Raw genomic sequence first — 15,301 nt, forward strand, 5'->3', positions numbered from 1 at the left:
GCTTATTTCCAAAAAAAAAAAAAAAAAAAATCACCAGGGCTATGGTTTGTTTCTCCTGGGGCTGGATGTGTGGTCTATTGCTTGAGACTGAGTGTGCCTTGGCAAGAAAGTAAAGTCCCTGGGAGCCACAAATACAGAGCATTCACATCCTCTTCCCAGGCTTCTCTCCCAGGTGTTCAGAGAAAATATCAGGAAAATCCTGAGAAAGTCTCTCTCATGACATAAAACTAACAATTCAGATAATATTTTAAAATTGTAAGGAAAAATGATAAAACTGTCGGGAAACTAATTAAAAGAAGTCAGAAAATGAAGGCTCTAAAGGAATTATAATTGGTGGCTCAGATGGTAAAGAGTTTGCCTGCAATGCAGGAGACCCAGATTCGATCCCTGGGTCAGGAAGATGCCCTGGAGAAGGAAATGGCTAGTCACTCCAGTATCCTTGCTTGGATACTCCAGTGTCCTTGTCCATGGAGAATTCCATGGACAGAGGTGCCTGGTGGGCTACAGTCTGTGGGGTCACAAAGAGTTGGACATGACTGAGCAACTAATGCTTTCACTTTCACTTTGAAGTGAAGTGAAAGTTGCTCAGTTGTGTCCGATTCTTTGCGACCCCATGAACTGTATAGTCCCTGGAATTCTCCGGGCCAGAATACTGGAGTGGGTAGCCTTTCCCTTCTCCAGGGGATCTTCCCAACCCAGGGATCAAACCCAGGTCTCCTGCATTGCAGGCGGATTCTTTATCAGCTGAGCCACAAGGGAAGCCCAAGAATACTGGAGTGGGTAGCCTATCCTTTCTCCAGTGGATCTTCCTGACCCAGGAATTGAACCATGGTCTCCTGCATTACAGGCAGATTCTTTACCAACTGAGCTATGACGGAAGCCCTTAGGGCACTAATTAAAAGTGAGAAAATGAAGGCTATAAAGGAATTGTAAGTTAAAATAGTTTACAATAGAGCAGGGTTAATGGTCTTCAGTCCCTAGGATGAATCAGAGACAAATAGAAGCTGTTTTTTAGGAGAAGGTGGGGGGAAAATGATAGGCAGTGAATTTCCAAGAGAAAGGCAAAGAACTTAGAGAATTGCTTCCTGAAGGTGTTTTTAAAATTGGTTTCTTTTTTTTTTTTTTTTTTCATTTTATTGTTTTGTTAACTCAGACTACGGATAAAACATAAGTGAATTTTCCTGAAAGCAAGTGTTTTTTCATATCTTGTGGTTTTATAGTATTTCCTAAGTATAACACATAATATATATTGCCTTCCAAAGAACAGAACAAATTTCTCAAGATAAGACTTTGGAGAGCACCTCTCCAAGGAGATTCACAAAAGTTTAATCACAACATATTCATGATAGAGATGTCATATGACTCCCTTATCCCTACCTAGCATTTGGAATAGATAAAATCCTAGGAAATTATGGGGAAAAAACATGCAACATCTGTTTCAGATGTTTCAATATTTGATGTAGCTACTATTGGGAGAAAGCCCAGAATTCTTATAATATGGAAAAAAGTTACAAAGACTTATTCATAATAATGTTTATGGTTTCCAATTTTAACTATGGATCCTCTTTTTTTCTTTATATAAATTATTCTGTGCTTAACAGCAATTACATAATCTGAGCATGGGCATTAATTAACTGTTCCTAAAATATGTGCCATTCATTCTTATTTTTGTTACTTAGCAATATCTTTCTAAATGTCTATGCCTAATGCAATACACTGTGTTCCTTAGTGATAAAATAAAAACCTCAAACTTGGCATTCACATCTTTAACTTAGAATTTTACCCCTCCTTGGTTTTTCTGTCTACTTATTAGCCATTTGGTTGCTGGTCAAACTCCTCTCTCCAAGAAAACAATAAAAAAAATATTAAATTTAAATCTATCAAACTTTGTTATTGGAAAGAAGGTCTTATATTTTAGGATTTAATGTGCTTGTAATACAAGATTCTTTTCTCCATTATCAATTGTTAGAGGGAGCACCTTTGAGATGTATTAATCAGTGTGATTTTCAATCTGGATATGTAGGAAGGAGGTGAAGAGACAGGACCAACCTCATAACCAAGAACCTGTATTCAAATACTTTGGAGAATAGATATTGTTTAAAGGAGCTCCCTCCTAAATTTTATTTGGAGTTGGATCTGGCTAGGATTCATCCTAACTGTATCACCTATCAGGTGTTTGTCCCTGGGTAGGAGGCTAAATCATGCTGAGCCTCAATTTGCAGGGGATTAAAATGAAAACAACAACATTCTCTTCACAAGGCTATGAGGAGGATTAAATGAAATAACATAAAAAGCCTGCTGCTGCTGCTGCTGCTGCTGCTGCTAAGTTGCTTCAGTCGTGTCCAACTCTGTGCAACCCCATAGACGGCAGCCCACCAGGCTCCTCCGTCCCTGGGATTCTCCAGGCAAGAACACTGGAGTGGGCTGCCATTTCCTTCTCCAGTGCATCAAAGTGAAAAGTGAAAGTGAAGTTGCTCACTCGTGTCCGACTCTTAGCAACCCCATGGACTGCAGCCCACCAGGCTCCTCCATCCATGGGATTTTCCAGGCAAGAGTACTGGAGTGGGGTGCCATTGCCTTCTCCGTAAAGAGCCTTTATAAACCAAGTGGAGTTTATAAACCAAGTACATGGTCCCTGGTACTTGGTTTATATCCAGCAAATATTCCTTTCTATTCAGTTCAGTTCAGTTCAGTCACTCAGGCGTGTCTGACTCTTTGCAAGCCCATGAATTGCAGCATGCCAGGCCTCCCTGTCCATCACTGACTCCCAGAGTTCACTCAAACTCAAGTCTATCGAGTCAGTGATGCCACCCAGCCATCTCATCCTCTGTCATCTGGAAAAACCATAGCCTTGACTAGACGGACCTTTGTTGACAAAGTAATGTCTCTGCTTCTGAATATGCTATCTAGGTTGGTCATAACTTTCCTTCCAAGGAGTAAGCGTCTTTTATTTTCATGGCTGCAGTCACCATCTGCAGTGATTTTGGAGCCCAAAAAAATAAAGTCTATTACTTGAGCCCAAAGGCATAGTGATGTTGGTGCTGGTGGTGGTGTTTCTGACCAGGAAAGAGACCGACCCTTCCACTACTCACTATTTCACCAACCAGAAATTTGCCTGCTTCAGTTTCCAGGGTAAATTTTAACACTGATCTAAGTCAGTGGTTCTCAATTAGAGCAGTTTGCCCCCAAGGACATTTGGCAGTATCTGAGGACATTTTTAACAGTCACAACTGGGAGAGTGGAACAATAGGGTATGCTGGTAACATCTATTAGATAGAGACAGGCAACACTACTAAACAGCCTACACAAGAATTATTGGACCCAAATGTCAAAAGTACTGAAGTTGCAAAACCCTAACCTGAATTAGTAAAGCTGGCACACTTACACTGTTTCTTCAGTGACTACCATTACACAGTGCAGGGTACATGTCTTTCCACTCTTCAGCAATTTTTGAAATAAGTAATTTCAACACTCTGGACACAGAATATTCCATTAGTAAAACAGCTATTCTGTTAATTATTTTGTGAATTGTCAAGACATCAGTGAAACAAGAGCTTCTCTGCAGTTCATTAATTGACACAGCTGTGATTCCAGAGAACGTCTACAGTCTGTCTGCTCAATAAAAAGTGACCCAATTCCTCTGTTAATTTAAGCTGGAAAAAGTTCTTGAGAATGATCCACAAGAGACGATGAACTTCATCTCCCTTTAAAGGCAAAAGCAAGAATTCTTTAGACAAATGGAGGGTAGAAAGTTAGCAGGGAAAACAGGTAAGTAATAAATGTACCATGAGTTATTATTTATATAAATCAACAATAATGGAGAAATTATAAGCCTTTTAATCCCACTAGATATGAACAGGTGAGCTGCTTACAACATAAAGAATCCTGTAATCAGCATATCCATACACCTTCTATACATTCTTAAGTTTTTACCCTAAAGAAAGTTTTAATTTCTTCCATACGTATTAGTGAGACTTCTGAATAATCATTGTGACTTGACTTAATAGTAAAATTCACTCAGAGAGAGCTTGCACGATTTCTGATGCTGATGGTTAAAACAATATATAAGTGATATCATAATGTCATACTGAACTATATCCAAAAAAAGTAGCACTAAGTAGACAGTTTCTATAGGTTTTCTCTATCACAATCCATTTTTGAACCAGCCAAATGGGTTCCAGTTTGATTTTACACAATAACCACTGTCTTCCCTTCATAGCCAGATAAATAGTATTAAACAATATGGGCTAGCCAATCTTTTCTAAAGACATACCTATGGCCTTAAAGAGACTCTTCTGGGTTCCCCACCATCTTCCCCAACACGTACCCTGGTCATTCACCAGCCTAACTACTTACCTATATTTGTCTCAACAGGTAGTAGCAGCTATTAGAGTCTTACCTAAATGTCCCCACTCCCAGCCCATCGTTCTCAGGGTTCTTTCCACTATATGACTCTGCTTTTCTACATAATTAGATAGACTCCCACCTACACACATATATAGCTATTCTCCCTTTCATGTCAATATATTTTGCCTCTACTTACAAGCAAAAGTTAGTATAAAAGAATGAGAAATCTGGAGCAGAATAATACTTTTTACAAAAAGTAAAAGACATCTTGAATACTGTTTGGGAAATGTCAATTGAAAACAATTTTTGATATAATTGTGTGAGGCTGTTCCTCTATAATTCAGGTTTGTCCACCAAAAATAAATTTAGTAATTGCTTCTAACTTTAGCCTTGAAAAGCTAACTAAACACATAGTCATATTATTTAAAATACTCCAAAAAGTCACCCCCCAAATTAAGCTATGGAAATGATATCTACTTTTGCTAATTTAATCATAGAGAGCATCTACCATAACATCTGTTATAATAATATTAAGAAACATTTCATTGTTACTCTCTTTTTAGTCCATTGTTATAGACTGAATTGTATCTCTCCAAAATTCATATGACAAAATCCTAACTCCTAATACCTTACAATGTGACTATATTGGAGATATAAGGTTTTTAAAGAGATAAAGTTGAATAAATAAATAGGGTGGCCCCTAATCTGATATGACCAGTGTCCTTATTAGAAGAGGGGATTAGAATGCAGACATACTAGAGGGAAGACCATATGGATAAACAGAAGACAGCCATCTAAAGCCAAGGAGAAAAGCCTTGGAAGAAATCAGTGATCTCAATGATCCCAGCCAATACCTTGATCTCAGACTTCTCATCTCCAGAAATGAAAATAAATTTCTGTTTTTTAAGCCACCCAATCTGTGGTACTCTGTTATGGCAGCTCTAGAAATGAATACACCCAATAGCCTAAACATTCCAATTTTTAAGAAGTGTTTAAAATAGAATAAAAAATCCTATTTATTATAGAGTAGTTCCACAATTAAAGGTGATTTACTAGTTTGGGTCTATCTGCCTCTGAAAGAACAAAAGGAAATGGAGCAAATACTGCACCCAGCCAATCTTCTGCTCCTCTGGATGGTGACAATCACATATTCATGTTTACATTAGGTCTGGCCAACCCTTAGTTTTGCATTCATAAATATACAGTGATATTTCATTTTGGCTTGGAAATGAAAAGGTTTTATCAGTGAAAGGAAAGTAAAACACACTAAGAGGTTTAGCATGGATTTTCACCATTTAATCCTCAGCACCTAGAACTATTCTGGACATTATCATTGCTTAATCAATAGTTAAATAATTTATAAGCATTGCTTATTGAACTTTTATGCAGAGTACATATGAAATGCCAGGCTGGATGAAACACAAGCTGGAATCAAGATTGCCAGGAGAAATATCAATAACCTCATCTATGCAGATGACACCACCCTATGGCAGAAAGTGAAGAAGAACTAAAGAGCTGTTTGATGAAGGTGAAAGATCAGAGTGAAAAAGCTGGCTTAAAACCGAGCATTCAAAAAACAAAGATCATGGCATCTCATGGCAAATAGACGGGGAAACAATGGAAACAGTGACACTTTCTTTTACTGAGCTCCAAAATCACTGCAGATGGTGACTGCAGCCATGAAATTAAAAGATGCTTTCTCCCTGGAAGAAAAGCTACGACCAACCTAGACAGCATATTAAAAAGCAGAGACATTACTTTGCCAACAAAGATCTTTCTAGTCAAGGCTATGGTTTTTCCAGTGGTCATGTATGAATGCGATAATTGGTCCATAAAGAAAGCCAAGCCCCAAAGAATTGATGCTTTCAAACTGTGGTGTTGGAGAAGACTCTTGAGAGTCCCTTGGACAGCAAGGAGATCAATCCAGTCAATGCAAAAGGAAATCAACCCTGAATATTCATTGGAAGGACTAATGCTGAAGCTGAAGCTCCAATACTTTGGCCACCTGATGCGAACAGCCAACTCATTGGAAAAGAACCTGATGCTGGGAAACATTGAAGGTAGGAGGAGAAGGGGACAACAGAGGACGAGATGATTAGATGGCATCACCGACTCAATGGACAGCAAGCCCTGGGAGATGGTGATGGAAAGGGAAGCCTGGCATGTTGCAGTCCATGGGGTTTGCAAAGAGTTGGACACAACTGAGCGACTGAACAACAACAACAAAGCATAGTCACTGAATGCTGAAACTGTCAATGAATAGAAAATATGACTATCTTCTCCTGGTTCCTGAAAAGACGGCAGCCTAGCACAGGTTGCTGTTTCTTTCCCCAAAAATGCATCCTTTTAGGACAAAACACAGAAGGAACCACAGACCTGAGGAACCAACATAAAAACACTGAGAAAACTACTGTGCGATTATAACACCATGTAGCTAAGCACAGAGTCAGAGGATAATTTTAGGAAGGACCCCACTCTTTCCTCTTCTAAATATTGTTTTAAAAGAACCACTGCCTCTCGCACACTATTTGCCAGACAGGGTAAAAATATATCTATATCAAAGTTATCTGACCCAAAGCAATATAAGCAACCAATAAAAAAGAGGAACTGAAAATATATGTCAAGTACCAAGTAAAATACTACTTGATAACATATACTAAAACAGAAAGGAGAAATGAAATAATATAAACTGAATGAGGCATATCAACACTAATATGACACTTGTAAAGGGAAAGTTATTTTAAGTACATTCATCAACAAACAAAAAGCGTTGGGAAAAAAATGACACCCAATCTTTTAACTTGGAAAGTGGGAAAAAGAACAGCATAGCAAACCTAGAGAATGAAGGAGGAAGACAATAATAAAGATACTAACAAAAATCAAGACATGGAGGAAAAAAATCCACCAAAAAAATGAGGAAAAATAAAAAAGTAAAAGCTTTTAGGAGATTAATAGATAAACAGACTCTGGCAATTAGTTCTGGGAGAGAGGAGGGGTGAGAGAGGGAGAGAAAGAAGATATAAATAAAAAACATAAGTGAGGAAGGAATAAGTATAAACACAAAAAGATATTAAAGTGGTAAAAGAATATTCTGAGCACCCATATGATACTAAATCTGCAAACCTAAATAAAATGTTTATTTCTGGGAAAATACAAAATGTAAAATTAGTATAAAAGGAAACAAAAAACTTCCAATAGATTGATTCATATTAAATAAATTTAAAAAGCAAAGTCTCCTCCTCTGAAAAAAAATCCCCTGGTCTTGCTGATTCTTAGGTGCACTTCACCAAATTATCAAGGAACAGATAATTCTTACCTTTTAAGAAAAAGTAGAGAGAAAGGTGTCCATGTTATGCAGCTAATGTAATCTTTATTACAAAATTAAAGATTATGCAAAAAAATTATAGGCCTATTCAATTGTAAATAGTGCAAATACCAAAATAAATATTAACCAAATGAAAGGGTATATTAAAATTCAATATGATTAAGTTCAAACTCTTACAGATACTATTATGACTATAATGACCAACTTGATTAAACTAAACTAGACTCATTACTTTCCTCTTGCCCCTAAATCAGTCCTTCCTCTAGGCCTCCATATTCCTGTGAGTTCTTCTAGGTACCAAACATGGAAGCATTAAAGCCACCTTTGATTCTACCTACCTACCTACCTTGGACTCAATCCACAGCCCTAGAAAAGATTTCTGAACAATGTTTTCCATATCCACCCCCTCTTTTCCATTTCATTACCATCAGCTCAGTTCAAGCTCAACCCATGTCATGCCTGGACTCTCGAAATTGCCGCCCAAAGGCCCTTTTTGCTGTAATTTACTCCCTTCATGCATTCTTTTGCTACTGCTGCTAAGTCGCTTCAGTCGTGTCCAACTCTGTGCGACCCCATAGACGGCCGCAGCCTGCTAGGCTGCCCTGTCCCTGGGATTCTCCAGGCAAGAGTACTGGAATGGGGTGCCATTGCCTTCTCCAATTCTTTTGCTACCATACCTTTAATATTTGCCATTTTCTTCAGGATAAAGATCTAATTGGTCTTGTATAAAACTACCACCTATTATTATCCACTTCCTGAGGTTAAGGATGATATATATGATATATCCATTTTGATATCCTTCTTTAGAGAGTCTTGTATTAGTAGCTCAGTCATGTCTGACTCTTTGCGATCTCATGGACTGTTACTCCTCTGTCCATGAAATTCTCCAGGCAAGAATACCGGAATGGATTGCCATTACCTTCTCCATTAGAGAGTCTAGCTTATAAAAATTACTCAATAAACATTTATGAATTTGACACAGTCACTTGGCTCTGACAATACACTGTACACTACCAGCTTTGTCAAAAGTCTAATACAACAAAAAAAAATCCTTAGTTTAAGTCTCCCAGGGAATATTCTGCCCTTCAATACTCAATATTTTTCAGAATACCCTTTGACAGATATACACCCAGGTGACTAGGAACCTATGGCAGATTTCAGCAATTTCTCTCATATCACCTTCGAGATTTTCCAAACTCAGCTGGATTCATGACCTCAGGCTTCTTTCAGGGTGATGTTCCTTCTACATCACTGTTCTGATTCAGGAGGAGAAGGGGGCAACAGAGGGTGGGATGGTTCGATGGTATCACTGACTCAATGGACACGAGTTTGAGCAAGCTCTGAGAGATAGTGAAGGACAGGTGAGCCTGGCATGCTGCAGTCTGTGGGGTCACAAAGAGTTGGACACAACTGAGCGACTGAACTGAACTGAACAGTTTAGGTCTTGATTAAAACAATGGGTAGATTAAAACCTGAGAGTCTGAACATTTATGGCCTTTACATGTTAGAGGGTGAGCCACTCTCAGCAAAATCATGTCTTACATGGAATTTGTTTTTCATACACAAAGTTCTGCTTTTACTCCATGTTCCTCTCAGCTATCTATCCCTCTATTTCCCTTATTCAGATATAAAATGCTTTTAATGTTCCTTCTTCCTTCTATCTTTATTAAAAACATTTTAAGACAGTATCATATCTGTATCTATAATCTAGTACTTAGAAATATTTATTAGCTACCAATTTTAATAACTTCAATTTATTTTAAATTATAAAAATATAAGCTGAAAGTAAATAGTTTACAAAATTAAAAGTTATTTAAAAATCCTACAACCTAGTAATAACTAAGGGCATTTCCTTCTAGGCTTTTAAATGCCTTAACACTGACTTGTATCTTTTTTTAATATAATTATCAGCATTCTATGACACAGATCTATGTCCTATTTTTTAATTTATTATTTTAGCAAGACCATCATTTTTCTCAGTACCCACATTTTTATAGTTAGGAAAGTTCTTAAACATGAATCTGGTAGGAATATTCTCAGGCACCACTCCCCAGAGATTCTAACTCAGTAGGAAACAAATACTCTAGTTTAAGCAACATCCCAGGTGCATTACAAGTTCCTGAGATTATCACAGCTTTACTGATTTCTTTATGCATCCTGAAGGAAGCAACTAGTTGCATCAACTACTCATTTATCAGCATCGTTCACTAGCTCTGCTCTGTTCTTCAGAGCACCCACACTAAGAATCCACAAGCCTGGATGAATCCCATTATCTACCCTTTCTACTTCTGCATGCACATCAGAGCCCATCCCCAACATGCAATTTGCTACCACTGTGATTTATAATTTTCTTTAATTATCTTTAAAATCACTAATGAGCTCCTAATTCGGTAAATCTAATTGATGTTTTCAGTCTTAATAAATGGTCAACCCTCTGAAGCATTTATACCGTTCTGTTTAAAAACTCATTCCCTAGTGATACAGCAAATAAGAATCTGCCCGCCAATGCAGGGCACGTGAGTTCGATCCCTGGTCAGGGAAGATTCCACATGTCATGGAGCAACTAAGCCCATGAGCACAACTACTGAGCCCACACAGCACTCTTACTGAAGGCCATACACCCTAGGATAAGTGTTCTGCAACAAGAGAAGCCACGGCAATGAGAAGCCCCGTGCACCACAACAAAGAGTAGACAACACTCCCCACAACTAGAGAAAGCCCATGCACAGCAATGAAGACCCAGTGTGACCATAAAATAAACAAAAAAAATTTTTAACTCAATTTTTTTGTGCTTAAAACTTGTTTTTCCCACAGACTCCACGACCACCTCTCTCTCTTGAAACTTCCACTGTTCCCCTGGCCTTTCACAATGTTGTTCACAGGCCCCTCTTTATCAACCTACTCCTTCAACAGCCTCAGCACAGTTCTCTTCCTCTCCAAATTAACTGATCATTTATCTAATCTCTAGTACCTGCTTTCTGAGATACTCCCACTTGCAAATTACAGATACCTTAAATGTAACAGGTCTAAAGCTGGTCTGATCATCTTCTTCTTCAGGATGGGCCTCACTCCTCCAGTATGCGCTATCTCAGTCATGGCCATCACCAACTGGAGTCATTCCCTACATGTCTTTGTCCCTCTTCCCTACATCCAACAGGTCAAAACATTTGAACAAAGACACACAATCAAATGATCACAGTGGATGCCCATAAAACAGATCAGAGTATTAAATTTTACTAACAATTTAAAGAACCAGAGAGGCAGAGAAGAAACCAAGAGTGGTCTGGGACATCCTAAATGACTCCTTCATTCCTTCCTTCCCACACAGAACAGTCACTCTCAGGCCCAGAATGATCAATGAGGAATTTAAGGGAAGTTTTATGGGGTTCCCCACAAACAAGGACATATAAATCTTCCATATTTTATATACTCAGAAAAATGAATAGCCCATTTGGTATTCTCCAGGGATCCATGCCCTATATAGACTTTGTACTTATTCACTGTAAGTCATTCTTAGGGTCATTTGGTAAAGGCATTTACTAGATATCTTTTCTTTCTAGAAAGATCACTCATGTATTTACTTCGAGAGCCAGTTGACAAGGAGGTCAAACCAAGTCATCTGCCTTCTTTTCTTTCTCCCAAGGCATCCTCCTGGTAAAGGGGATAAATGAATCATTGGGAAACTGCCAGATGCTTTAGCTCTTTGCTTTAGCCCAAAGTTCAATTGACTATGCTACCTCCATACAATAGAATGCATCTTTTACTCCCCAACTGTACTGGAGCACATCAGTTTACCTCTAGCCTGAACCTTAACCATAACCACTAACTAACCAAGTAACTTCAATTTCCCCGATTCTATGTCTCACTCTGCTGCCGTAGCTGCTTCTTGAAAATGCATATTTAGCCATGTCCTTTACTGGTTTAATATCCTTTGGCTAACATAAAATGTACAGCAACATCCTTCCACTGCATAGATTTCCAAATTTTTCCAATATGTTTCTTGATATCCAGCCAGATAAACCTATTCTCTAATACTTCATGCCTACCTAACAAAGCCCCCAAGCTCTCACATGGATGCACACTGTTCAGCAAATACTTTTCAATGCTATCTTTTCTCAAATGCCTTTCCTGAACCAACCCCCTGCCCCCCACTGAGTTCAGGTAATAGCCACTCCCTCTGTATTGTCACTGTTCTTTATAAATAATAAGCAATACAGTACACTTTAAATAACCAATAACCTTGACTTCAAATAAGATGCTATGCCACGTGTTTTATTTGCATCACACAATTTAATTCCCAAAGCACCCTCTGAAATATGTACTATTATTCTAACAATTTACAAAAGAGGAAACCATGGTTTGGATACAAAAAAGACTTACCCAGAGTCACACAGTCATTAATGAAAAGAGTTAGAATATGAACGCAGCTCTAGTTTACTCCAGAGCCCTCCTCCTTAAGACCAGTTTTAGTATGTGTCTACTCACCCAACCCACTTCAGTACTCTTGCCTGGAAAATCCCATGGACAGAGCGGCCTAATGGGCTACACAGTCCATGGGTTCGCAGAGTCAGATGCAACTGAGCGACTAAAACAATAACTCACCCATTACACAGCTTCCCTAACTATATCAACAAACATTTGCTAAGTGATAATTTGGTGCCACACACAGTGTGAGACTTCACTAAGTAAAGTGTGGAAAATAAGTCTAATTTAAAAAATCACCCTCTCTAACTAAAGAAATCACCAGTTTTAATTTCATTTAAGAAACCAAACTACTATATACTACTCTTAACAACAGTGTCAAACAGTGTGAGGCTTCATTTCATAAGGAAAGGAAAATAGATTTAATGTGAAATTATCCCCTTAACTTGATGGGCCAAAAAAAATCTGCATCAGGTTTAACAGTTAATTTCTCTGGCAATTTAAAGTTACCTAGTAATTCCCATCACTCATGGGCTTTTGAAAGATTATCTATTACATTGTACAGGCATTACTGTTGCTAGAACTTTGTTTACATCCGCCCTAGATCTTGCACTTCAGTGACTTAAATTTACATTCCGACGCCAGGCAAAAGTTATTCATCTGGCAAGTAGCTAGGGTAGAACCCTCAGCTTGCATTGTACCTGATGTAGAAAATGACAGAGTGCCTTTACCAGCTTCTTTCTCATAGTTTACCTCAAAGCAATCTATATGTTGTTACTACTGGCTCAGTTTATATAGGGTAATTTAACTGAGGTGCTAAAAACACTTGATATGTATCATCTCATCTATGCTCAAACCATTCTTCAATGAGAGATGGGAAAATAATCTCAAAGTATTTAAGTGATTTTTATGCAATCAATAACTAACAAGTGACAGAAGCAAAAGGTCAGCCAAGATCCTCTGATTTTCTCTAATCTTTGCCAGAATCCATACACATGTCAACATTACTAAATGGTAGATGTCTAAAAATTTAGCATATTTTCATTTATCCTAGACTCTAACATGCATATTTTGAAACTACATACTTCTACTATATATATATATACACATATGCACATATATACACATATACACTATATGTATGTACACACACACACACACACACACATATATCTTTTCCTTGTGTATTTTTTTTATTATCCAATATTCCTATACCTGTTCCTCATTGATAACTTATGATTACTAGTCTCATTTCTATCATACATACTTAGTATATAAAAGAACTCCCATAAGGGGAGTTATGCAATGATGTCTTTGCAGAGATAAGATGAACATGTATATATTTGCAGGCATTTTGACAAAGAGAAAAAGTATTGTCTTTCATATGTGCTTCTTAAAGTTAGGTGAGGCACAGGTTGTACAAAATATGGATGGATCTGCTGTACACTAGCAGGAAAAGGCTAGATAGATGAAAACCATGGAATTTCCTGATTTCACTCGGATGGGATTCCAGATCTAATCCCTGTTGCCTGAATCAGTCGTCCTCCTATAGACTTTCATTCAGAATGCAGAGGAGGCAGGGAGCAGGGCATCACCGTTTTGCAGGGGAAGTTGTCTGCAGCTATGCAGGCAGATTCTTACTCTCAGTTCCCTGATTGTGGCAAAGGCAGCAGCCACATAGGTGGCCAGTTCTCCAGAGTGATTTAAAGTCTTCCTTCCTGAGATTTATTTCTTCCACCCTTCCTATGTTTCTATGAGATATGTATATCCTTAATAGATCCCTTTCACCTCAAATTAATGAGTGCATTTGTTTTTAGGGAGCTGATGAGTATGATTTAGAATAAAGAATGTGGTTCTTGCTGTAATAGTTCAGTTCAGTTCAGTCGCTCAGTCGTGTTCAATTCTTTGCGGCCCCATGAACCGCAGCATGCCAGGCCTCCCTGTCCATCACCAACTCCCGGAGTCCACTCAAACCCATGCCATCCAACCATCTCATCCTCTGTCATCCCCCTCTCCTCCTGCCCTCAATCTTTCCCAGCATCAGGGTCTTTTCCAATGAGTCAGCTCTTCTCATTAGGTGGCCAAAGTATTGGAGTTTCAGCTTCAAAATCAGTCCTTCCAAGGAACACCCAGAACTGATCTCCTTTAGGATGGACTGGTTGGATCTCCTTGCAGTCCAAGGAGTCTTCTCCAACACCACAGTTCAAAAGCATCAATTCTCTCAAGAGTCTTCTCCAACACCACAGTTCAAAAGCATCAATTCTCTCAAGAGTCTTCTCCAACACCACAGTTCAAAAGCATCAATTCTTTGGCGCACAGCTTTCTTTATAGTCCAACTTTCACATCCATACATGACTACTGGAAAAACCATACCTTGACTAGATAGACCTTAGCAGGAGTACTACTCTTTCATATAAGGGTGACTGCCCTGCTGACAAAGCTGGCACCATTCGCTAGACCATCAATTTAAGAGAGGGGGAAGTGAGTGATTCGCACAGGTCAAAAATTAGTCTTCAGGCCTAAAAATGATATGGCACAAGATTTCTGTTGCTCTTAATTCACTCATGAACCTGACCAAAACTGCAGTTCAATTTTGAAGCAATCTTTTGCCCAAGAAACTGCAAGACTGGCCAGCAATAGCCTGGGCTATTTAACCCTAAAGCAACCCGCAAGCCCCCGAATCCAGAGCCAGAAAATGAGCTGTAAAATCTCAGCAGCTACAAAGAGGATGCAGTGCCAACATCTGCCTCAGTTGGCCACAGAGCACAACTAAAAGGGAAGAATCCCCAGAAGGTAAAGGAAGGAACCATAAAGGACAGCAGGTGAGGAAGGGAATGTCACTCAACAGCAGAACCAGGTGCTGCCAGCTGGGTTTAACAAGGAATTTATTCTGTTGCTAGTAAAGGGAGTCTCTGCTCTCTGCTGTGTGCTGTGTCTCCTATTCTCCCATTTTTAGAGCAAAAACTTTCACTGAAGTCATCCTACTCCTATTTGAGATTGTTTATTGAATGCACTGAGGACAAATAACATACATTAATATATTAACTTATAGGTGACCATTCCACAAGGAAATCACATTCGGACCTCATACAATGTACTGTACATAACCCAAAGATGGAGGCACGGCTGATGAGAGTTTGGGTCGCCCTTTAGGGAGAAAGGTTGGGAAAATATTCACTTGCATGAAAGGCAATTTCATCATGTTAA

At 38.7% G+C, this 15,301-nt stretch overlaps 1 protein-coding gene and 1 long non-coding RNA gene across 2 annotated transcripts in view; both read right to left on the minus strand.

The window, feature by feature from the left end:
* The window catches only part of KCTD8 (potassium channel tetramerization domain containing 8), a 262,947-nt gene that overhangs the window by 226,160 nt on the left and 21,486 nt on the right, over positions 1-15,301 (minus strand).
* LOC132345512 (uncharacterized) overlaps positions 1-15,301 on the minus strand; it is a 174,869-nt gene that overhangs the window by 139,848 nt on the left and 19,720 nt on the right. Inside the window, exon 1 of the long non-coding RNA XR_009494888.1 lies at positions 1-15,301. This exon is cut by the window's left edge and continues 75,317 nt beyond it; it is cut by the window's right edge and continues 19,720 nt beyond it. This is a non-coding gene — a long non-coding RNA (uncharacterized lncRNA).

The sequence above is a fragment of the Bos taurus genome, chromosome 6, assembly GCF_002263795.3.
Source record: "Bos taurus isolate L1 Dominette 01449 registration number 42190680 breed Hereford chromosome 6, ARS-UCD2.0, whole genome shotgun sequence".
In the NCBI taxonomy this organism is placed as follows: domain Eukaryota; kingdom Metazoa; phylum Chordata; class Mammalia; order Artiodactyla; family Bovidae; genus Bos; species Bos taurus.